At 33.0% G+C, this 26807-nt stretch overlaps 1 protein-coding gene across 2 annotated transcripts in view; it reads right to left on the bottom strand.

Moving 5' to 3' along the window:
* Positions 1-26807, bottom strand: part of LOC124364761 (muscleblind-like protein) — a 769654-nt gene that overhangs the window by 713929 nt on the left and 28918 nt on the right. The window contains exon 1 of one of the 2 annotated variants that reach the window (XM_046820484.1): positions 26192-26452. The exons of the other annotated variant lie outside the window; for it this stretch is intronic. The gene's annotated coding sequence lies outside the window, so the exon portion shown is untranslated. Of the gene's footprint in view, positions 1-26191; positions 26453-26807 lie in introns of those variants that run through there. 2 annotated transcript variants of the gene reach the window in all.

Below are 26807 nucleotides of genomic sequence, written 5' to 3'. Positions count from 1 at the left end.
GGCTCAAACAATACATGGTATATAATACATATTAAGTAGAGCATATCTACGTTCTGAGTAGAGAAGCTATTAACTTATGACCTAAAACGCTTTCAAGAGGAACTACACCTTCTCAGAAATATTTATCTTTGACATTTACGTTTATATCTGTATGGCTCAAACAATACATGGTATATAATACATATTAAGTATAGCATATCTACGTTCTGAGTAGAGAAGCTATTAACTTATGACCTAAAACGCTTTCAAGAGGAAACTACACCTTCTCAGAAATATTTATCTTTGACATTTACGTTTATATCTGTATGGCTCAAACAATACATGGTATATAATACATATTAAGTTGAGCATATCTACGTTCTGAGTAGAGAAGCTATTAACTTATGACCTAAAACGCTTTCAAGAGGAACTACACTTCTCAGAAATATTTATCTTTGACATTTACGTTTATATCTGTATGGCTCAAACAATACATGGTATATAATACATATTAAGTAGAGCATATCTACGTTCTGAGTAGAGAAGCTATTAACTTATGACCTAAAACGCTTTCAAGAGGAACTACACCTTCTCAGAAATATTTATCTTTGACATTTACGTTTTATATCTGTATGGCTCAAACAATACATGGTATATAATACATATTAAGTAGAGCATATCTACGTTCTGAGTAGAGAAGCTATTAACTTATGACCTAAAACGCTTTCAAGAGGAACTACACCTTCTCAGAAATATTTATCTTTGACATTTACGTTTGGGGAAATATGCTAAATGTGAACTGACTATGTACATTTGCACGCAATAAGTGAGATTCAACATCTAAAATACCCCTACATACACTTATAGGGATACAAAGCATACAGGTTAAATAAAATTACACTTATTTTTTAATGACGACACTTACATCTAAGGATTCCAACACGTGTGTTACACTGACCTGAAACAAACACAAATAATTATACATTTAAAACTAAGAAATAGCAATATACTTATCCAATCATACAGTTTAATAATAATAATGTTTTTGAGGTGGTTTATGTTTTCAACATTTACATTTTCGCCTTAGATTTATCGCCTAAGATACAACAAGTAAGCTACTCAAAACCTTTACTCAAACTTTTTTATAAATTGCTACTTTTTACTAATACTGATATTAGAGAGATGTTCATTTCGTATCATCTTTCTAATTTAGCTACTATTAATTGCACTAGTTATTAACCCACCTATTTCAATTCTGATTGTTAGGGACGTTAGTTTTATAACCTTAATTTGACATATTGGATGACTAATATTGAAAGTTCATTATAATTTCTTTGGCACATAGGCTGCGGCAGACGTCTCTGGATGTGCTGTTTTGATGGGGGTACTCAAACCACAGCCGCTTTAAAGGTGGTAAGCAATATAAAATCATTGTTATAGCTATATAAAATATTTTACTCAGTTTTTTTTAAACTGCCTATACTAAATCATAATTAAAATGTCTTTAAACAGCTAAATCCCGAACTCTATTAGATGTGTGATTAGTCATCTTCCGTAGACTAATGGTAATAGTTTCGGCTCTCTAACTGAGAGGTCACGGGTTCAAATCCCGGGGAGGGCCAATCATGTATAGACACGAAACACTGTGTGTGTACTTTGAAAATAAACCAGTTTACATCAAAGCCTACATAGCTAAATCTGAGGCTTAAAAGAGAAAAATAAATAAAATAAAAAAGACGTGTGACGACAAGCTTGGTCCAGAGCATTAAAAAAATAAACCTCTCCAAAGACACATGGCATGAGGTTAATAAATAATAACCGCATTCATAGCTTTCTTTCGAAAAACAAATTCCGATCTTCACTGTAGGCTACTGATTACAATAAAAATATCATTAAAAGCTTTCATACCTAGTTGTCTTTAAATTTATCCAAACAATATAAAAGTTGGATATTTTTTGTGGAAAAATAAAACCCCAGTTTCTCTTTAGAAAGTCATTCAAGAGTCTGTATCCCTATAGATAGCAATAGCAACTTATGTTTTTCGTTACAGTTCATGGCCAACGTCACAATGCAGACTAATGGTATGAACCCAAGTGGACCAGTCATCTCATGATCAACCACAAGAGTAGTAATGCAGTCATTTGAAGCCTTATAATGACTAACAATATTATTTAAGTTACATTTAGGGATAGGTACGCGCACTGCTAGACAATTAAAGATTGTGGTCTAAACATAACAATGGAAAGCCTCTAAATACGATATGTGGATCGATATTTTGGGTCGGAATTGATTGAATAGGACCTCTACAGCACAAAACTATGTTTGGAGCATAGAAGGCCCAAAAGGTGGGTGCTTGCAATGGACGGGTTTGGAGTGAAGCCTAAAGAGATATGGTAGACGAAGATTCTTGGAGCATTGAAAATATTTTAATTTAATACCACTATGGAATCTTCGATTTTGAAAGGCCTCGCAAAATTAAATTAATTATTGGAACATGTGTTGTAACTCACTAGTGGTAGTAAATATATAAAAATATGGTAGAGACCAAACAAAACAATCCTTTGTATCAAAATGAAAAATATACTCTTCTGAAAAATTTCGAACCAGTGATTGAAGATTATCTAAAGAAAATACGGCACTGGAGTCCCAAGTTGGGGACGTTTTATAGCATGCAGAATAGGGTAAATTACACAAACAATCGTGTTGTCGTATTCTTTGGTGGATTGGTAGAACATGGCGTAATTTAATTGATAACCATGCTAAGGAAGTTAAACCACAGCGGGATCGTTTGTTTAATAGTGCTTGAAGAAAAATAAACTATTACATTAAATTACATAAACAATTTCACAAACCTGTACAATTAAAAGTCACACATATGGCTATGGTGCCTAACACATATACTCACTCTGAGGTTAATTGTCACGCGGTACTTGAAGTGACAACTCTCTACACTCATCTGCGGTACCGTGTTATCTGATGGAATCTGATATTACGTACATTACTGTATTGCTTCCTAGAGTTCCATTGATGTGTTTATGTGACAGTGTATTGAATAGTGGCCAAAAAACGTGAAATAATTACAAAATCAATTGAAGTACACGAAATTATTACGATCCAATAGATTCGCAATGTTTATATCACACGATAAAAAGAGCAAAACATGCGTATAAGAGTTGATCTTTGATATACAATATGTGTTTACATAATTAACGTAAATTAGTAAAAAAATATACAAATTAAAAAACTTGGTGTAACGAATATGAATTAAAAAAACTAAAATTGGACTAGAGGAAGCGATACTATTGGATACTCATTTAGACTTGCAGCGTAGAAAAGTAGGTAAGTTTGTAAATGGGGAAGCCAATGATACAAAAGCCTTTGTATGATAACATCTCGTTCTCCTTATATCATTTTTAGGCCGCGAAGAGTGAAATATAATAAGAACATTTTTGTGTGCTAAGCTTGCTAGTGTTTTCACGATTCTTCTAGCCTTTGAAAATACGCCACGTTCATTCTGTGGAAGTAACCATCTCTGACCGTAAGACACAATCGGTTCTATAAAAATGAGCTGAAAGGGAAAGCAATCTACCTACCAGGTGTTGAGTAAAACGGCAATACTGCCGCTGCAATTCTCTTTTCCAGCTAACCGAATCGTCTACAGGTGGATATCGACCAACTAAATCGGATATATCAGCTTTTCAATCTTACGAATAAAAAGCATAGGCTACAAGATAAAAATCAAATATAAAAAATGTACCTACGGATTAATTTTACATACAAAGGAAGATATTTACATATATGTTGGCTAACTTCTAGAGTAAAGTATTGTAGGAACATTTTGAAAAACCATACACAATCATTTTTATAACAAGTGCCACTGTAAGTACTACTGAAATGGGTATGATACGCCGTTGAATTTTATGGGGTAGGAAAATGGGGTTGAAAATATCAGATAACATTTTGAAGCCTCGCCTGTGATCTTATCTGGGTCCTATTATATCGCTTTAGCTCTAAATATGAGTATAGGTTATTTTACTATTTGTTGATAGTTATTATTATTCTTAAAAAACATAAATAGCCAATAACAAATGTATACTTTTCAAAATATACTTTCAATTAAAATATAAATATTAAAAAAATCTATTCAAGACACGTTGCATTTTTGGGGGAATATATCTTTTTAAACAATTAATCAATCACCACCATGACAGGAAATTCATACTTGTACGGACTTTTAAATTAGAATTTGTATGTGGTCCATCCATTTCTAAGTTTAGCATTTACAGTTAATTTTAAACTTGACTATCTTAAAGAGATTACGCTACTCAAAATTAGCCAGGAATACATAAATATGCTAAATTTATGTATTCCTTATAACAAGGCCTTTGGTATGGAACACGTTAAACTTCAATCAATCATAATTTATTCCTTAGTAACGGCGTAACGAATGCTTGTTTAATTTGCTTGGAAACGGGGCCCGTTTTAGGAACTTGCATTACCCCAAGCTAGTATTAAACCCTGGTTCAAATTTAACCATAATACTTGATTTAAATCATTAAAATTTGTTTATTCAAGATACGCCATGTATTAATTATAATTAAATCTGTGCTAATTCAGGCGAGTTGACAAATGTCCAATTTAGGTGATAATGTGTAATAGAATTAAATTATATCTCTCAATAAAATTTAAAATCAATTAGCTTTGCAAACAAATCATTTGTTGATTTACATACTTTGCTTGGTTTATCGGTTTTTTTAAGTTTAGTAAATTTGAACCATTGAGCCAAAATAGTAAGCCATTTTGGAAAACTTAAAAAAAAATAAAAGTGCTTAAGAAAATGAACTTTTAAAATTTGTGTTACTTTGTTAATTGGTTAAATGATACTTTTTAATCAACATTTGTTAGAACAGTTTATTTCAAAAATAAATTACGATAGTTTAAAATTCCCTATCGAACAGTTTAGTTAAATACCAATTTACTTTTCATCTAGTCTACCACTGTACTATAACACTTTTATCAAATTTAAAGGAAACTTGAACTAACAACCAGTTGAATCACAACACGCTTTAATGTTAAAATCGTTTTGTATAGCAATAATAACAAGAGAGAAATGAAAGAAATAAACATTTATGTGATTTATATCGGGAGGAAATAAAGCCATTTATATGCCTTTTACATAAAGAAAATTTCTTTCCGACCTACTTTAAGTACTCGTTCAAGTATCAGTAATGGGTCGACGATGTAGCATTGATTTCTCATCTGAACCCCTCGCCTCCAAACGACACCATTTCCGATCCGATACAGCAGACTTGACGAGATAACATATCGTTAATTGCTTCCACATATTTTCCGCTTGACCGGGAAGTCTTCTCGGTGATAAATTAAATATATGATCCTTAATTATTAACTTTATGACTTCATATAAGCAATTTATTTCTCTTACAGTAAAAATAAATAAACAAGCACATTGCTTTATACGATTGTCTCTTTACTATAGCATATCTTTTAATCTTGAAAATTACGTGATTTAAATTTAGAATTAACTCAAATAGTTCCCAATTAATGAAGAGGCTGTAATTATTAAATTCGGTTTTGGGAAGATAATCATAACTGAGAGGCACAATATATCAAATACGTAAGTGAAATTACTAAGTAATTACTTAATTAGTGATTAAGTACATTGGCGATATGCACGCTGATACAGATGGTTAGAAAACACTGAATGCATTGACTATAGAAGACAAATTAGTAATAAGCCATTTGAATATTATCGTGTGATGTCTGAGTGAGAGAGAAACATTCCTGAATATCGCTTAACTCAAATTGTAAAGCATTTAAAAGAGAGTGATAGAAAGACGGTTCTCAGTATTGTTTAGTTTGAATGCAGAATCAGAAGTCATTTATTTCGGTAATAACAAAATGTTATATTAAAAAATGCCAGATACTAAAATAATAAAAATCAGATAAGGCCTCTTAGTATAACTTACATGTTGGTAAAATCTGACAGAAATTGTTGTAAAGCGGTGGGAAATCTTTCCAGAAAATTGATTTTAATTTTTTTTTGTGGAGCTGGAAAGGTTTTTCAGGTACCGAGGCAGCGCGTTATAGAGCCACAGAGCTGAATAGAAGTAGACCGTGTAACCCTTATGGCGGGTATTGTATTGATGATTGATCGTATTTTTACCAAAAAATGGAAATTATGGGAGTCTTTTATAGTCTAAGTACTCTTAAAATTTCTCTAGATGACCCCGAGAATCCTATATCATACTTTAACCTACTGTACACATAAGCATAGTATATTTGAAGGATAACTTCTCCACCAACTACAGGCATTAATACTCAAAAAGCGAACATAACTGAAGATGTCTCTGTGCATAGTGTATCAATATATTTGCTACTCATACAATGTTTAAAGTAGAGTGAAACGTTATTACCAGGTGTTAGATTGAAAACAAGTTTAATACATTAGTTCTGAGCAGAGGAATTTAGTAAACAGCTCTCCATTAAATCCATTAATGCATATTTTACGTTAGTTCTAGTGAATAAAACAAGGGTTTTTACACCAGCGTTATTCTATCGTCCAGGGAATGATATGATGACGAACACTTGAGGACTGAAAACCAAATAATCCATTACATATCTGAGAAATCTTTTCAGTCCATCTCGAGTTCTTCTCAATAAAGAGTCCAAGATGTTTTACTCTGTCTGATTTGCCTTGTACCTGGTTATTGAGTTTTTATGAAGAAATGGTAGTAGAATCAACTTTATTATGATAATCAACAAATAGTGGTATGCATATCAGAGTTTGTAATACTGATTTTCAAGCACACTACAAAAGTTAAAGCTCATTATTGTGGCATTAAAATACAAACTAGAAAGTTGAAATAGATGCTATCAATGTTACAGTTTTTAAAATCTTGTTTTATTGTTTAAGTGTACTCGAATGTTTAGAAAAGTACTCGAATGTTTAGAAAAATCATCAATACGTTTTAACTCAAAATGTACGAGTTTCATTCTGTTTCCTTCGATAACTTTATAGTCTTTTGTAAAACAATCTCATCTCAAATGTATTTAAAATTGCTATTGTTTTCCTCTGCGTCGCAATTTCCCTTCTTCTGGGATGACTAAAGAGTCTTGGAGCATTGGAAAAAGTTTAACTTCATATCACTGGTAAATGAATACAAATTTTCCAATATTGATTTTTTCCGCAAGGCCTTGCGGAATCAATGATTCCATCATCAGTCAACTTCACTTTCAGGCATAAGCAAAATTGATTTCCAAGTTTCTGCAAAATGGATAATTTTATTGTAAGCATCAACTTAAACTTAAAGGTCCCAGTAGTTGTTCTCAGAAAAAAAATAAAAAGTTTATACAAACAACTTTTTTTATTTGTGATTACAACTTAAGTGCGCAATCTTACTTTCCTTTACTCTACCATCATTGAATAATGCAAGAACTACAGTATATAGCTCAATTCATTCTCTAGATAACCTAAAGTAAAGGTACAGACAAATAGAGAGAAGAGAATGTTTGTCAGTCCCCTGAATTGTCCCCTGACTTTGCTGCCACTCAGCCAATTATTATAAATATCTAATTACCTGAACCTCACTTATTAATATATATATATATATATATATATATATATATATATATATATAAACACTGGTTTACGAAACAATATTTCTCAGTACGATCCCGAAGACAATATGTATCAAATAGTGTTAATACAGAATCAAAGACATAATTACATTAATAATTAAACAGAGATAATTAAAAAAGATCATGTAGAAAACTTAAATAGTATGTAACATGTAAATAGTAAAATAGGCCCTTTTAAGTACTTTTTAATTCGCATGGTCTTATGCAATTAGAAAGTACATTGATATGTTTCATTATACCTTGTAATTGACTGACTTAAATGCGCTCACCATAACATTTACACTTAAAATATGAAACAATAACATTAAACACGTTAACAAACAAATGACCATTTGATTGAAAAAGTGGATACCCACTCTGGCATTGTATGCAAATGGATTATTGATACTACAAGGTAGGAGTACGCCACACCTACGTGTCTCGAAACAGTCTACGCTAAGGTTGCATACAAAACTTCCCTTAAAAATGTTGTTGAAACGTTGGAAAAATATACAAGGTTCAAACATGTTGAAATGAAAAGACGGGAAATAATCAATATTCTAAGATTAAGATTTGGTCACGCCAATATAAATAAAAACCTATACACTATTGGTCAATACCTCACTCCATTATGTCTGCGATGTACTTTACGTCATAGTGAGACTTTGGAACATATCTTTTTTACGTGCCCAGCATACTACCACGCTTGAAGCCAAGGTTTAAAATCAACTAAAAATAAATCCCTGCCGGATTAGGACCCTTAACGAGAAGTTATCCTAGATCCTTACAAGACTTCCACGTCAAGAATCAAATAATACGTTGGTGCGGCATGGGATTTCCTGAAGCCTAGAGCTAACAATTAGAGGAAAAAAATTATTCTGTGATTTTTCTCGTTGCGACCATAGTTAAACGTAAGAATAATGTACAAACGTTCGCTAAACGGTCAGCTAAATCCCTTGGATTGGCATGCACCATTATCGAAGTCAGTTTTGCCTACGTAAACATGAAACTCGTGCAAAACTTAAATCAACTGTTAGTTCGTTCTAGAAATATACTTGGAGAGTGAGCTAGAAAAAACATAAATAAAAATTTCCAAACGCCCAACGTGTTGTTAAAGAACGGTCGCTGTGTCCGTGGGCGGACGGACGGTTCATGTGTGGCTGTTGTATATTGGTGCTGCTGCTGCAGAGATTTCTCCCTTCAATTTCCTTTTTTATGATTTTTCCGTTTTTGTTTTTGTTTTTTTTACAATTCACATCTTTATATTAGCTGTACACCTTATTAAGTCAACTAATAAAATCTGTATACGAACTCCTCTCTGCACACATGCACAATTGGTCTATGCAGGGAGTAGTTCCTTAAGTCATTGTGTAATTCATTACGTAAATTTCAGTATGTGTTTGATTGATTTACCCATTTTTACTCAGAACACCCTACTTTTTTCGAATGGCGCAGTGTAGCGGATACAAGGGTTATCGCAAGATAACCAGATCAAGCAACGCCGAGCGTGGCTGCTGCCTGGATAGTTGACCACTAAGTAAGTGATCCTGTCCTTGCAAGCAGTCCGCCTGCCCAGCCATTGGTGGTGGTTCGGAAGTCACCTTTAAGCCGTTGGTCCCCCGGTTAAGTGGTAGAGAGGTATTCTTAGTCCTAACTTCACCTGGTAAATAAGACTTTACTTTACTTTTTGCTCAGATTTTAATCACTATAATGGTGTTAACGAATGTTCATTGGTGTTCGCCTGTGTTTTTCTTTGTAACACAGAAGGTCAGAAAATAAAATAAAATCTGATTCGAATAGCCAGACTTAAAATGTATTCTTCTTATTATTTGAGTTCTTATTTATTTTACTCGTCTACTATATTCGGAATAACACAGAGAATTTACCGCTTTGAAAACGACGCTGAGACTTTATAAGATGCGGACGAAGAAGCAGCGCAGCAAGAAGCTCAGAAAGCAAGATGAAGTATTTGGATTGCAAATGTGGAAGTGCTGCAGGCAGATACCCCGTGCACGGTCCCGTAATTACACGGTTGTAATTAAACAAGCTTTGATCAGCATCTTGCATTTATAAATAACTCACTTAAAACATTTACACTTCTCTCACGAGCAGTTTCACATTTACTTATCATCAAGGGTGTCTTGATTTGTCATCTCTTTGATGTTTGCAGTGTAATCGTTGTAGTTGCATCATCACCGCTCGTACTTCCGCTACTACGCGATCTTCCCTTATCGTGCACGAGGTGTAAATATACACTAAAATATTATAATATTATTTAATTATTTACTTTTTTTATTGTTTTCTTCATAATTATAACCTGTAAAACTGAATTAGTATTACCTTCTTACAGTAACAAAACAAATGTATTTTGATAGCCAATAAATACACAAAAAGGAAGGGTATTGCTGACACTTAAAAGTGTTTTCACACTAATGTTTTCAATCTATGCATAAAACTACAGGCCGACCTGAGCAGTCTATTGATTTGTCTTCTTCACATTAAATTTCCTTTTAATGCCTTAAAAGCAGCACATTTAGGCTATTAAAAAATTAAAATGTTTTATTTATGTCAATCACTCTTGGATTCATGTGTTTTGAAATTGTTCAATAATAAATACTAAAAATTGATATTTTTACATTTTATATTTTCTTCTTTGTTCGCCAAGATTCCAAACCATCAATTTTATAAGATACCAAAATTAAACTTGATCCTAATACAATTTACAAACTTTTTAAAATATATAATTTTTTGTTCCACTGTAAGTGATTTGATGTATATGTACTCATTTGTATCAGTAAACGGCTTAAACATTACTCTTACACCTTAAGCTTTTAATACATGAATTATCTTTCACAATCCACAATTGCATCACTAAAGAAACATTACGTTAGCAAAAATAATTACACGTCTTAGCTAATAACAGTGACTTATCAAGGTCAATGTACAATAAAAATATAAAAATCTTATATTTTTGAAGTAGACACAGACTTTGCATAAAATAAAGTTAAACCCCTTATAATTTTAAGGTATACACATAAAATCAATACAAAATTTCATTACAATATGCATTGAAAACAACAGGCTTCAATTTTTTGTACATATATAAAAGTTTCTTAGAAGCTAACTATACTTTCTTCGTTGATATTAAAAGAGTTATCACTGCTTTCAGATATCACAAAATGGTTTTTATATATTTTTGTTAGATTAAAAACTATAAAGTTAGAATTGTACAAAGATATCTGGCGTCACAGGCGTCAAAATGTTAAAGCAGGCTACTCGAAGAGGATTAATCGGATATAGTTTTTGTTTATTTCTGTTAACACTAGTTCTCGAATTCTAGATGATGTTCATCAGCAACACTAACCGAGATATGTCTAATGAGGAAAGTTGCCGGATCGGAACTCCTGATTCCACCAAGCTAACTTGTCTGGATCCAAACAAACTTGAGTAAACACGAGCTGATGTCAAACAGGCAGATCTTAAGGGGGCGAGATCTCATTTTAGTCGCTGTGTCAGATCGTGCAGTTTGTAAATTAAATTTAGGCTACAATGTTGTTGGGTATATATTCAAGAATCATGTATTGGAATATGTATTTTAAAAATATATCATTTTAATTTATAACCTTGTACGATTGTAAATGTGTGTGTTTTAGTTGTATTTTTTTAAGCATAGTTTAAAGGAGTCACAAAGGAGTAATTTTGTAATTCTTCAACATTAGTACGGTAAGAAACTGGTAATCTAATTTTGAAGTAGCCTCTGTTGACCTTTTTTCACAGGATATTCAGAAATGGTAGTGATGGATTAGGGCCACCTCCTGTTGTACTTAAAAACATCTTGAGTAATTACATAACCAGGAATGTAGCTAGGTCTAGATTTTGCCACTATCAGTCCTGGACATTTCATGAAACGGATTACCTCTATGCACGTAAGCCTTTATATAGTCTTTTACTCTGCTTCCGGAATAAATGGATTGTTGGTAGTTATATATTTGGCCACTATCAGTCCTGGAGATTTCATGAAACTGATTGCCTCATGGGACGTAATCCTTTTTATAGTCTTTTAAACCTCCCTCGTAGAATGAAACCTCCACACATAAGCCTTTCCCTCTGCACTTGAGTGGAGATGTTATAAGTATATTACTTATAAGTATATTATATTATCGGTACAGGTCGATTGAGGCACTTATCTGCTGGGATCCTAAGGAACGGAATATTCGAGGGTCGTAAAATGATCTCGGATTCGGATATTTCCAATCCCACATTAAAGAAAGTGAGGTTAGAAATGCACCAACAGTATCAGAAGAGTAAGAAGAATATGGGTCTGGCTTCTAATAGCCTTTAGCACTATGGCGTCTCACCCATACCGACCGTTCAACTAAAACAAGATATAAGGCAACAACCAGGTTACCGATGCTATTGCATCGGCCTGGATATCCTACTATTTCAACATTTAATACCAATAGTGTGCCGCTCCTATCTTGCTCATATGTAAGTCATAACGTCGTTTATGCCAAATTTAAGTCATACGTAATCAAGAAGTAAATCCTTCATGAGAAATTTTTTTTTTAATATGTTATAATTAATTAATCATTATGAACATAAATTGTTCGTGCAGCCAGATACGAAGGATAAACACGACATCCTAATATATTAGATTTCAGTGTTACCAAAGCAAAATACAAATTTTTCTCAAAAATAATCAATCCAATGATGTTAAAAACTTTTTATTTTTACTATCGCAAACTCGCCTCTGATAAATACCGCTCTAACAGTTGCGGTTATACGTACATAAAATAAGTTTGTATGGTATTAATACATTTTACGGAAATATCCGTAACATGTCCCAAAACACAGTCTTTACCGGATATATCCGCATCCGTCCAAGAAGGTTGAAAAAATCTTTCACTATTTTCTAAAATTTGTAACAATGGAAAATGTTATGTTAGAATACTTCCGGCAACAATTCAATTGTTTGTAATTACCTCTCGTTGGGCACAAAAATAATATAAATGTTTATTTGATACCACCAAAATAGTGATTAACGTAAGTTTTACATAATACGGAAACTATTACATTGGTTACAAAGCGTACATGTTTTAAACAAGGCTTGATTAGTACAGCTAAATTTGAGAATATAGTAAAAATATATAATTCAAGCATTTGCTTATCGAAACTATATCACATTCGAGAAAGTCTTGTGACTAGTTATTATTTTGACACTAACTCCAAATTTCATTCACTGTTGAAATAATGCTTATTATGAATGAAAGCTGAGTAGGTTGCAGAGCTAGATAGTTGTCTGACGTCACAAATGCCCGCAAGCCTGCGTATGTGCGTATCGCGCTGTAAAGTGCACTGTCGGAGCGTAGTCCAACATCGACATAACTGATTGAGCTGATGTACTCATGGCTTTGATCTCCCTCATTTTTACCGAGTTGGTAAAATGCGGATCTGCCTTTGAAACCAAGTTTAATTGGCTGTTGGAACTTTGACTCTTCGTCTCGCAACGTTCCGGTAATTGGATGGCTTGAAATCCCTAAATTTGTTGAGAGCGTTTGAATTTATCGTTCTTCGTTCAAGGCTGCTTTGTTAGCGGGCGCTTTGTGCCGTGGCGGTGAATGATTTTGATTCATAGTTAAGTGGATTTGTTTTGCGCTGTGAACTCTTTGAAACTTATTCAGCCCGCAGTATATTTTGTGTCTTTTGCGTGTTAAAGACTAGCTGTGGAGTTTTCGATCCTTAAAGGATCATAATATTACATTTGTATTATTTATTTTATGCTATATCATTAACTACTATAGAAACGCAAATGTTGAGGCACTGCTCGATAAGATACACATTATAAATTGTGGAATTTCTGTTTGTATTCCGCGTAGATATACAAATTCCACAATAGCAGTTCAAATGTACCCTAAGATGTACCTACTCTTTAAAATTTTCATCAAGGCAGGTATTGGTATGGTTCCTTAATTTGATTAACATTCATATACAAAAATCTATTATGGTGTTTTTAAAATTACTGTAATCTCACATGTACAAATTTATATTGGGATGTTCAATATTTTCTCCCAAAAAGTTTAGAAAATCTAATAAGGGCCAAATTCTTGTTAGCGATATAAAACATGAACATAATTTAATATTCTACAATTTTATATTTTTTACTCAGTTTGTTAACAAATTTCTTTATTCTGCGATTATCTTGTTGGTATCACGGTTAGCCATAAGTTAAATATAAAAATGTTCACTAAGGCTTAGATAAATGCACGCAGCACATCCAAACTCAATATTTTAATTATAGAATCGAACTTTCACGTCTATAATTTAGACAGACAGACAGAAATGGTATTCTCCAGCCCACCAATGATAGGCTTCGCTAACGCTCAGCCAACAATGATGGATTTTCTATTATTGTAAGTACAATTCATACTTTAAATGTTAATCACTATAATTATATAATGTTTGCCAATAGGTGGAAATTTACTACTATTTTACTTCCGCTTAAAAATATTTTGAAATTCCCAAACAGTTTAGCTTCTTCTAATCTAATCGGAAATATGCCTGTAGACTAATATTCCTATTGTCAAGGAAAATTAAAAAAAAAAAACTTGTGAATCTGTAATTTAGGGTCGGTGTTTTAACTGTTATTAAAATCAACAATATCATTACCGAAACATAAAGTTATCACTGGAAATTGATAATACTGATTACTGAAAGTATATTAATATTCAGATAAAACTTGTTATTCCGGTGATTTACATTGATTGCGAACAAAACTGCGTGAAACGTATATTTTAAGGCGATTCTTCTGAAACAAATTGTTTGTCTAGCTGTATAAAACATCACGTTTCCCGTAGGGATCTCTCTCCAAATTAGGTTTGTAAGCGGCTTGTCTCAATACTTTACAAACTCAACTTCGCTGCCTGCGTTACTCGCTTGGGTAGCAAAACCTACACTGCAGTTTTACTAATATCTTTATAAATTAAGTTTAACTCATATTGCGTTTAACAGAAATTAAAAAATAAAGTTCCATAAGATTTAAATAGCTTTTTCAATTATAAACACTCGTCAGTCAATCTTAGTTCACTTAGGTTAACTTGGCTTAAAGACAATTTTTAATATTCACCCAAATAATAATATGTAGTTGAACACGTCGTATAGTTTATAAACGATGCATAGAAAACTATCACTGAATCTATTTTTAACACGATAAAGACGCAAATAAGTTTTTCGGACATTTGCCATAGTTCAGTTATAAAAAAATTAGTACGCAACGTTTCGAGATTTACGATCGGATCTCTTCATCAGGTGGACAACTAAACTAACAAATTACTACAATCTGTAAAAAATAAATAAATCATACCACAGCATTTTGGGATCCATAAGTGCACACTGTCTCTGACACTGCACTTAATTGAAAACAAAAACTAATTATTGGAAACGAACTAAAAGCCAGTCCACGATACGTTTGCACTGACCGACCAAACACTGAAAACTGGTATAATTTGTTTATTTAACCTAGATTATAGTTATGTGTTAGGTCAATTTTCCACCTGAGGAAGGGATCGGTTACATATATCGAAACGTAGTGTTACTGAGTTTTGTATCACTGGACAATGACAAACATCCGGAAAAATTATATTTTCCTCACTACCCTTCCATTGTCAAAAACAGGATAAGACGTTTATCCTGTTCCGGCAACATTTACTTACAGTCGGCTTGTGAGAATCATATATGTACTGAACGATGGCTCAGTTTGTGATAAAACGGGTCAGCTCTTGACGGGCTAACATTGAATGGAATGAGATTAATGCAAAGCTAATAATAGGGCTGGGTCGATAGTCGCGTAGCCTACTGCCATGGTAGGCGCCAGCCGGTACCAGGACGATATGTACAGTATACCAACCTCACCCTGCAAATACTTTCCTTCTATTACATTTTACACCAACATTGAGGTAACGTATAATTCTAGAACCCATCACCTAGCATCTCATTTTTAATTTAAATCAACATCGTGTTTTTTATTTATTCTTAAATACACGAATATATAAATATATAAATTATTTATATACTCTTCTAGTAATCACTTGGTTAGACGAGGTGCTGTGCGGTTGATAAATAAATCTAGTGGTTCGTGAATCTTCTTCAAGATCATGTTTTATACTATACCGTTTTAAGACCTCTAAAAATAAGCTAACACTGTTATTGGTGAAAGGACATTGTAAAACTATGATCTAAGCTGAATCAATATAAAATCAAGTGTACGATTGATTTTCTGAACATAAATTTACTCAAATGTAGATTTAAATGTAAGTTTTTCTCTAATTGGTTATTCGTCCGACGGTATTGTATGTACCATTTAATAAAAAACAAAATATTATAATATCATATTATCCTATTAGTACATACCAAAATTACAGCAGGTGTACATTATATTAGGCTAGCTGTAGGCTATTTAGTTTAAAACAAATTATGTAAAGAGTATTGGAGATTAGTGTTACTGAAACAGGCGTAAGAATTATGATATTCAACCACTGTATATAGTCTTAAAAGTTCTTTAATAAGGAATATAAATAATTAACCTTTATTGTACGGTACTTAAACAAAGCCAAATGTTGTTCAGTCCTGTATCATAACTATGTGGTATTAATCTTTTTGGTAGTAGTTTGTGTTAGTTCGAGCCTATGCATAAGTGCCTATGTAGTATCATTTCCTCAGACCATGACTTTACTCTTCAAACAGATAAAAAATGCATAACAATTCATATTTTTAGTTGTATAGTATAGAGGAATTAGTGTAACCTTTGTAATATGTACATAGTTTTTAGTATGACAAATTATGATAGTAGAGTTTTTGTTTCAGTTTAGTTAACAATAATTTTTTTAATTGGGTGTAAAGTGAAGTAACTGGTTCATTCATTTGTTGATTTACGTCTAACGGGTGATCTGTTTATGATGTGTTTACATGTACCAAGCCTTGCACAAACAGTTCGCTCCACTGTGAGTGTGAAGCGGTGACGTCACGTCGCGCTTGTGTAACATCGGCCACCCGAGTGCAGTTTCAAGGTCCCGACGCGGCTCTACGCATTGATAACGTCCTCTGTACGGTACGCTGATCACCACTTGTGCAGATCAAACATTGCATAGAGAGCGACTAGCAATGGGTGGCTAAATTGGACCCGACGCGGCTCTCCGCACTGATAACGTCCTCTGTACGGTACGCTGATCACCACTTGTGCAGATCAAACATTGCATAGAGAGCGACTAGCAATGGGTGGCTAAATTGGACCCGACGCGGCTCTCCGCACTGATAACGTCCTCTGTACGGTACGCTGATCACCACTTGTGCAGATCAAACATTGCATAGAGAGCGACTAGCAATGGGTGGCTAAATTGGACCCGACGCGGCTCTACGCATTGATAACGTCCTCTGTACGGTACGCTGATCACCACTTGTGCAGATCAAACATTGCACAGAGAGCGACTAGCAATGGGTGGCTAAATTGGACCCGACGCGGCTCTCCGCACTGATAACGTCCTCTGTACGGTACGCTGATCACCACTTGTGCAGATCAAACATTGCATAGAGAGCGACTGGCAATGGGTAGCTGACTTGGTCCCGACGCGGCTCTCCGCACTGATAACGTCCTCTGTACGGTACGCTGATTACCACTTGTGCAGATCAACATTGCGTAGAGAGATAATGGCAGTGGGTGGCTGACTTGGTCCCGACGCGGCTCCCCACACTGATAACGTCCTCTGTACGGTACGCTGATTACCACTATTGCAGATTAAACATTGCGTAGAGAGCGACTGGCAATGGGCGGATGACTTGGTTCCGACGCGGCTCTCCGCACTGATAACGTCCTCTGTACGATGCGCTGATTACCACTTGTGCAGATTAAAACATGAACAAGACCCTTGCAGAATATGGTAACCAGCATGGCACTGAACACATACGCTATGAAGACTTTACTGACTTATGACTCAATCTTCCTTACACCAAGAGGAACCTATTTACCTTCTTTCAAATATTTGTATTTGAAAGGATCCAAGCAGCGTGTCACAATTTTTCGTAAGTGTACAGAAATGTCAACGAAGTAGCCATACGCTGAGTTTTATGGGTTTCTGTTTTTTTTTTTTAAACATTTTCAGTACCCATACAGCACAAATTGTATGGCAAACTAACTTCTGCGTAACAAAATCCTCGAAATTTGAGGAAAACTAAGTTCCGCACTTCACAACTCGCAGGAATTTCAGCTGCATCCCACATTTTCAACTGCTATGTTAGTTTAAACGTTGATAACTGAAACATAATCTGCTTTCGGGATAGCCCTCGTACAATTTCTAGATTCCCAGGATATACAAAATATATCTCGGACATCAGTAATAAAAATGCAGTGGCAGTGGCTGCTATCGAAGGCTAGAGTGTAAAACGATAAAGTCTTGCCAATTACATCCGAGAGCAGGAATAACATTGGTACCTCTTGGAGACGAGAGAAGCACAAGGAATAAAAACAGCAATGAAGGCTCAATTTGTTGGTAACGCTCTGTGGATACCTGCTCTTTCGTGAATCCACCACCATCTCTTTCTGATTAGTTATGCATACGGAATGGACTTTACCGGTTTATTCCAACAGAAACGACGTTTTATGTTTTTATAAACGGTAATACAAAATTATCGTTCGCATTAAAGATATCTAGTCCGGTTAATGCAGTTATCTCTTTTCTTACTTATTGCAATGTCCCGGGTTATAAAGATTACGACAATGTCGTTCAGTTCAGTACAAGGCCGTTATACAGATACGCTATCAGCCCTGCTGATAAGTTATTGTTAACGACATAGAACAGAGCGGCGAGCTGTAGAGTTTGCTTCACTTTGTAAGCACGTGCTTGTCTTTTTTAAAATATTTTAAATTGCATATTGGTTGTTAATTGTGAAACTTGATTGATATTTAAGTTGATAAAAATAACTTATATTACAGACTATTGTTATTTTCGACTATATAGCATATACAATTTACAAAATCTTATTTTTGTTACATTATCAGGCACGCCTTGTACAGGCACAAGTGCAAAAGGCAAAAAATCATTAAACATCAAAGTCACCGTGATTATAAAGGTATGCATCATATTGATAAAATTACATGTAAATTAAATCTGCACAAGTCAGAATTACCAAGTTATTGAGAATACACAGCCCTCAACAGTTATGGCTCATTAGAGACTAACTGCGATCTGACTTGTATTATGAAACACCGTAGAAACATTCATTGACAAGATATTGTAAGAGAAGTTTCTTGAACATTTTATACGATTGCTCTTCCTTCAAGCGGAGTGGCAGGTGATTATACAGAGTAATACAGGAGTAGTATGAGGAATTTGATAAAATGTAGTTCGATGGATATGATGCAGAAGTGATATATTCCTTTTAAAGTGGTCTCTAAACATGAACGTATCACGGTTTTGCTTGGCGCTGTGATTGGTACTGGAAGATATACAATGAAGGCAGAGGTAAAAGATGTTAAGGGATTGAAAAATCGTTATAGAAGAAAACCATGATTGACTCACTGGAATTAACCCAAAAATGACTCCATGTAAGATGTGGAATTCAACATAGGTAAAATAGACTTTTTTTCAGAGTAGCAAAATCTAGTGCATTTTATAGCGTCGGAATGGTGTAGAAGGCTTTATTCAGTTTGGCGTAAGAGGCCGATATGCTGCTGTTAAGTAAGACTAGAGTCAATTACCAAACCAAGAAATCTGATCAAAAAGACTATTTGGAAAAAAGATGGGAGGTATAAACATTTAAGGGCTATTACAATAATTGTATGAAAATTCATGAAATTGGGGTTTTTTCCTAATTTGTTTTTAAACCATTAGCACTGAACCATCCATTCATAGATTGCATATTTTTAGCAAGGAAAGGTGAAAGCATTATCATCATAACTAGATTTACTCGGATTTAAATTTATTCTTTACTAAGGGAAAAATTAATACTACACACGTACATAAATTATTAAATTTTTTTAAAATTTCTAATTATAATTATTTGTTCTGGAATTTATTAATTGATGATAAAAATCCATAGATAATTGGGGAATAACAAAACGTGTCAATTGTGTAAGCTGATGGGAGAAGCGAATGTTTCCAAACTAATATTACAATATTTACACTACAGTACGTTTAATTAAGATAGGTGTTACGTTTCAATAATGTTTAATTACGAAAAATCATTCACCAGAACTGTAAAAGAGTTATTTAACGCACGAGACGAACGACGCAGAATAAGATGGGAAGAAACTGGGTGGCTGCCAGGCAGGCAATATTCCAATAATCTCACTGATAAGCGAACAGAACTCGGACTAAATTAATGGGTAGTCATGAAGCGCCTTATCTGTCCGGCAGGCAGCGTGTCTGAACCCTCCAAATTGAGGTTAATGGTGATTTAGACTGTACTCTGCCGCGTAAGTGTCACTCAAGCGCCTCACTTCGCGTCCTCCGTTGACTTTTCGTGACGTCTCCTCGTTGCTTATTTCGGTTCATCAGATTAACATCGTGACAGTTGCCTATTTTTGTCCACGCGAACTCACTTATTTTGAAACGGACACAATTTGAATTTTTTCTTTGTATACAGAAATCACGTGCTCTCGTTACCTGGATGCAAATCTGGACAAAGAAATTCAAGAGGGATTGATCGTGAGATGCATACATAAATTTCCACACTGATAGCTCGGAAAATACAGTATTGAACTATTGACTGTGAAGTCAGATAAAAACCTATTAGTTTTCCTTAAAAATCGTAAAATCTATACAATGAGCCTATCTAACCGCTAATCGTAGTCCAATTAAAAGCGCTATAAATTTGAATTTTTGTTTTCAAAAATACTTTTACCATCATTTACGGTTCCCGTGTTCATAATTTTTATTTATATTTATTTATAACTACAGTTGAACTACTATGAAAGGAGTAGGTTATGCTAAAATTATTTCATCAGCAGGTAAGTTCATTATGTTCTGATGATTAGCAAAAATAAAATCACGATTATACTCATAATTACTACAAATGACTGACACGTTATTAATATTTTCAGTACTGATTTTTAAGATTTTTTAGAAGAAAAAGCAAATATTATTATTCAAATGTTCTATTGTACATAGATTCTGTATCTAATTTTTTTCTTAGTACATTGATGTATTTGTATCTAGTAATTTTAGAAACTTACTAATATTTACAAACTTAAGGTTGAAATACTTTGTCCTCTCGTACTTAATCTATAAATCAAACACGATTCCTAGCAATGTAGTGCAGTGCAGTAATACGTTATTAATGAATGCTCAAACACATTACTCCTGTGTTGAAACATTAATTCTAGATTATGTTTTGATCTTACATAAATTTTTGCATAAATAACAAATAACAAAATTAAGAAATAATACTAAAAATTGTCAAATTAACAACATGTTTCATCATGCTCTAAATCGGCTTTCAGAGAGGAACAATGTTTTCGAGACCGAAGTTTACGGCAGACTCCAAACATAACGTGATCATTGTAGGCCAATTAGAGCTAATCATTTCCACCAGTGGAGTAAAGTTTTCCCTCTCTGCAAGCAAATTAGCCGCGAAACTCTTATTTGGCGGTTTGATAACAAGATCTCTGTCATTTGGGGTAATTTGCTGTAGAACGTTAAGTATTCAATACTGCACAGTGGATAGTTTCTGTAAAAGAAATTTAAATAAAATTTCAAATTAATATGAAAATTTCGTTTTAGCAACACTTTAAATATATTAACGTTTTTATAACCAAGTGAATTCAAGAAAAGTATCAGAATGTAAATTTTTAGCTACAATACCTTACAATTTAGAATAATATTGTTGATTCAGAACAATGGTGTTTGTTTGTGTACTTTGTTTACGTTTTAAAACATAGTCCTCGATGTCGTTTAATTTATTTGTTTACTTAAAGTTAACAGATTTATTTAAATTTTTATACATCAAGTGGGGGATTACAACACATTATCATTATTACTTTAACTATGTTTTCTATTTAAGAAAACAAATCTATTGAAAATAAATAAACTAGAAAACTAGAAAATATATAAAAGTGTTACTGATATATAGTGTTCCAGAATTGTGTACAAACCTTTTTAGGTATTATTCCTGGAAAAAAACAACATATCATATTCCAACTTGAAAACATTTAATAATTATCCGAACAGAAGGCACTTTGTTTTTTTCACTTAGTAATTAATTACTAATTTGAGAACGATGTTGTAATAAGTTGAAATTTGGTATATAGCTTTATGACCCAAAGATCTAAATTCGGAAAGAGTATTATTTTTTTACAAACGTAAATACCTTAAAAACTGCATATGACAAAACAGTTATAATCATCATACCTTTATGTCATTTAGACCATTTAAATACAAATCCAATGATGCCAATTTTTTAAAAATCGGTTGATAAATAGGGGAATCAATTAATTATTTAAAGCCTCGGCACTTAACAATATAATATGTTAATCAGCTAATTAGAGCTGCTAAAATTAAAACAGCTGATTGTTGTGACTCGCAAGCAGTGCTGTCGCATAATGTCAGTTGTTATTGCTTATTACTCAGGTTACAAAAAAACTACCTCCCTTATTTACCAACAGATTTTATTAAATTTGGTATTTTAGATTTGTAATTAAATTGTGTAAATAATAGTTGTAACTAATATTTACACTTGAAGTTTTAAGAAGCTACAATTTCAAAAATAAAAGGTTCAAAGAATTAATATGTCTTTTGTAATTAGGTTTGAGACCTAACAACCAACTATTAAAAAATTGCTTTACAATTTTAAATTGCTAAGTAAAAATACAACATGGCGGTTTTCGGATAGTTAAAATTTTATAAATTTGGAGAAAATATTTCGATTTGTCTTTAGTCCTGGAATTATGGGAAAGGGTTGGTAGGGAGTTCTGGGACATCTGTATAGTTTAGTTGTATTACACATGCTGAAGTACAGAAATACTTTCAAAAAGTATTTTGGTAGATTAAAAATAATTTTTGGGAATGATATCTGGATTTTTCTTCCCCTTTTTATAGTTCTTTTATTTTAAATTTACAGTAATAACGTTAAGAATTCCTTACTTGATAAAACAAAGTACTTTTTAAAGATCCATCTTAAACACATTATAGAATGATGCGTCATCAGACAAAAATTTGCAATGTTTTTATACCTAAACCCTAAAAATCGGTCAAGAAATAATGTACATGTAAGCTTTTAACGATTGTATTGAACGTAAAATATTTACTTTGTTTATACGTTTACGGCACTATTAAAACAGTTAAAAGCTTATATCCACCCTTATTTACTACCATATTTTTATGATTTAGCTTAGTATTTAAAAAGTTTGTATTTAAAACTTTATTTTATTATTCTTGTCATATTTTCATAGTTCTATTAGTTGTTATGTCATTGAGCTTTAAAAACTTAAACAGTCCACCATCTTAAAAAGTCATTTGGTAATAATATTGTTTTTATCTTGAGTTGAAACTGCACGAACAATAGTTATGCAAAATTAGAATTTTTAATTTTTACTTGTTTATGACATAAAAATAAAAAACACATACAAACGCCAAACTAAGCATTTCTGACCAATGTTTATGTTACATTTTTATTGCTTGGTCTAAAGAACAAATCTACAAAATAATACCGGAGAGTTCGTAAACACCATGTATATTAGTTTACACTTGACTTGACCATGATAGGATCTGAAAGTTCAGGAATACCATCTAAAGAATCTGATAGGTAACTGTTAAGCGTTCTCTGAAATAATTTTATCAACATTTTATAAATGATTTAAAATTTATTTGAATAGGAGATTACTCAAGCACACAAAACTATATTTATAAAAAAATATCGGAAATTATTTTGGGATATAAATCAATAAAGTGAAAATAAGCGAAAAAGCTCATCTAATCCTACTACGGTCTATTTCACATTGTTTGCGTCTATGTCTGTGCTTTTAATTGTTTTAAAACATATCGCAGAAACTATTGTGTAATTTGGAATATTTGTATGCATGTTTGGATTTTACTTCCTGGTGAAAGATAAAACATTTTGTTTGAAACACTAACGAGAAGTAAACAAACGTTTACAAAAGTTCTTTACAAATAGTTTTTGCCTATTACATGCTATATTTTATGTGTCAGCAATTCTTTCTCTTCTCGTCTGTTTTCGTAAATTTTCTACCTTTATTCCAAAAAAAGGTCGTCACTTTGAAATTTTTAACGATTGTTTTCTTCGAGCATAAAGAAACGTCCTAGCAAAATACAGAAATATTCAAAATCACAACACTCCAAATCAAATAATTTCTGAGCTATGATTTTTTACTAAAAACAGAAAAATAGGCTATTTTTGTTTGAACTATTTTGTTTCATTCCATCTATTAAACCATACCCCAAAATATTCTCTCCCAATATAAAAAAACCTTTTTAAACGTGGTTTAATGTTCATGAATAACTTGTTTGCAAACGTAAATTATTGTACAAATGATTTATACAGATGATGTTTTCTGTTCGAATACGTAATACGTTTTACCTACAATTGACCAATGAATGAAAGGGGTTTAACCAAGCGGATCTATGGGGTATAGACCACTCATTATGTGAGCCTATGTGTGTCTGTCTGCGGTAAACCTCAATATGCACTGGCGGGACTCCCCTATCAGCTCAAATGTTCCCTACCAGGTACTATCCAACTTATAATAGCTTCATGAGGCAGGACTGTATACAAGCCAAAAGTTGTATATCGCAACCCACTGCATCACTTGTATGTTGTTCATTACCTACATATGTCTTACACAACTTTGTCCCATTAATATTCAAAATCGTCTACTACGAATTCAAAAAGGTTCCAGATAAACTTAAATTGTTGGCTTTGAACAGTTATTTAAGGGATAACTCAACCCAAAACTTTATTTAATTTCTTTAGATACCTTTTTATTACGACACATAAAAAAACATTGAAAAATAAAACAGCTTTTTAAACTTACTCTGCGGAAAATGGTGGAGGGAGGTCTCTTGGAAAAACATAGGTTAGAGGAACAGTTGTAACTAAAATTGTATTATAGGTAGACCTAAACTGTTTTAGCTGATAGTCTATAATCTGCATCCCTGACAGTTAAAACGTATAAAACTAGTTTTTATTGAATAAAATTATTTAAAAATACTCCTAAGGGTATTTTAAAAATCTATGATACGGTTTTAGGTATTCTACAAGCTTTTATATAAAACAAATAAAGGCTCTACCTACAAAATAACTTATTAATAGTGTAGAAAGCATTGAAAACAACAAATTTCTGTAAACGACCTTCTTATACTAAAACTGAAAGTATAACACATATACATGTACCTCTTATTTAACTTGCACAGTAATATATCTAACGGTATAATATGTTTATTTACTGTATGTATCATATATGAAAATGTTCAGGGGAGCTATATAATAACTTCAGACCAGAAAAAATTCCAAAACTTTATCGTTGTTCGTTCCTTTTTTAGGTGGAGTTCCCTCTTAATTTATTGTATGAGCTAGTCACTCTAGAGCACTTTTTTTCTTATTGAAAAATTGTTACAATAAAACTGATGATCTTTTATAAGTAATCTCGTTTTTTTGTTTGGAATAGACTTAGCAAATAAAATTGTGTAAACTATGGTCTCGAAATTTTTCTACTGCTCAGAATTTAAAGTCACAATCAGAAACATATTTGAGTTTACAATTATTCTTTTTCATTTTTTAGGTTCATTCTAACAAAGGTTAATTCAGTTTTTAACTATATAACTGTTGTTAAAGTTACATATTTCTTTAATAAGAAGGAAATATTTTCATAAATTTGAAATGTAACTCTTATTTGTGGGATATTTTTCCTGAACGCTTAACTTAAATAAACGCGTCGTCATTTAACTAGCTAGGTTAATAATTACAAATAATCTGTTTTTTAGTCTATCTATAAACCTATAATTTTTACATCTTTAAAAACCTATTTTAGGTATCAAGAGTTAGTATCAAAACAGAACTAACGCTTATAAATTTTTGGACCTAATCTATATTCCTAAACGTGTAGATTTATACACCACAACAAGCTTACTAAATAAAAATAACAAAAGTAGATTTCAATATACATCAAACTGTTACTTTTAGTGCAAACATCGTGACAGACGCTAGAGCCGCTCTTCGATTGATGAGCAAATATCAAAGTTGTTCAACTACAGATAAATTGATTAATATTTTCCTTAAAAATGTGACACTCGTTGGTGAATTACTAACTGAAACTACTACATCCAAATTAGTACGAAATTTTGTAACTATATACTTAACAACAATTTAATCAATATTCACCATATTGTAACTAAAAGTTATTTGCAAATAACTAACAAATAATTAACATATAACTAACAAGAATACATAGTTTGACTTTACATTTTAACCGTTACTCAAGGTTTCTTTGCGTGATGAATTTTGAATTTTTTATTTAAGGAAGTACTACAAATCTTGATAGTTCAACCTTGGACACAATTATGTGGAACCTTACCTTGCCAATATGTTCCAAAATCGTTTTCCGAGTACCGATGCCAAAAAAAGGTCTGAGATAGTGCCTCATCGTCAGGTGTTTAAAAAACCGTTAGATTACGTAATGAATAAAATGCAAGAACTACCACTATAAAAAACACTAATTCCGTAAATAAGATTGAAAGGAGGCAACAGAACAGTGCCAAAGGCATACGCATGTTCGACCTATCTTGCACACACCACCGCTAGCCAGAACCGGTTGGCCGGAAGACACTGAGGGCTGCATGTCAGGTCACTTATCTTCCCCTACTTCCGGACGCGTTCTTATCAACTGAGATCTTATCAGTCGCTGAAGATATCCTTGAGACCGGTGATAGCAGAGACAGTTGAATAGAACTTTCTCATCCAGGATTGAACAATCTTTATCTTCCTTTGTCAGATGTCTGTAGACTCCATATTCCTCCTATGGAATATGTTACACATTATGTAAAACCTCCAAGGTATCGTAAAAGTCCATCCTGTTCAATATTCGATTTTCATTGAGTTATCGGCCGCCATTTTGTCGTCGAATGACGCAGAATGTGGAGTCTGGTCTGAAAAGTCAGGTCCTTCCATGTGCACAGCTCTAATTTAGTTTT

Source organism: Homalodisca vitripennis, chromosome 6 (genome assembly GCF_021130785.1).
Source record: "Homalodisca vitripennis isolate AUS2020 chromosome 6, UT_GWSS_2.1, whole genome shotgun sequence".
Lineage (NCBI taxonomy): Eukaryota > Metazoa > Arthropoda > Insecta > Hemiptera > Cicadellidae > Homalodisca > Homalodisca vitripennis.
Note: the sequence above shows the minus strand (reverse complement) of the source record. Positions and strands in the feature narration are given on the sequence as shown.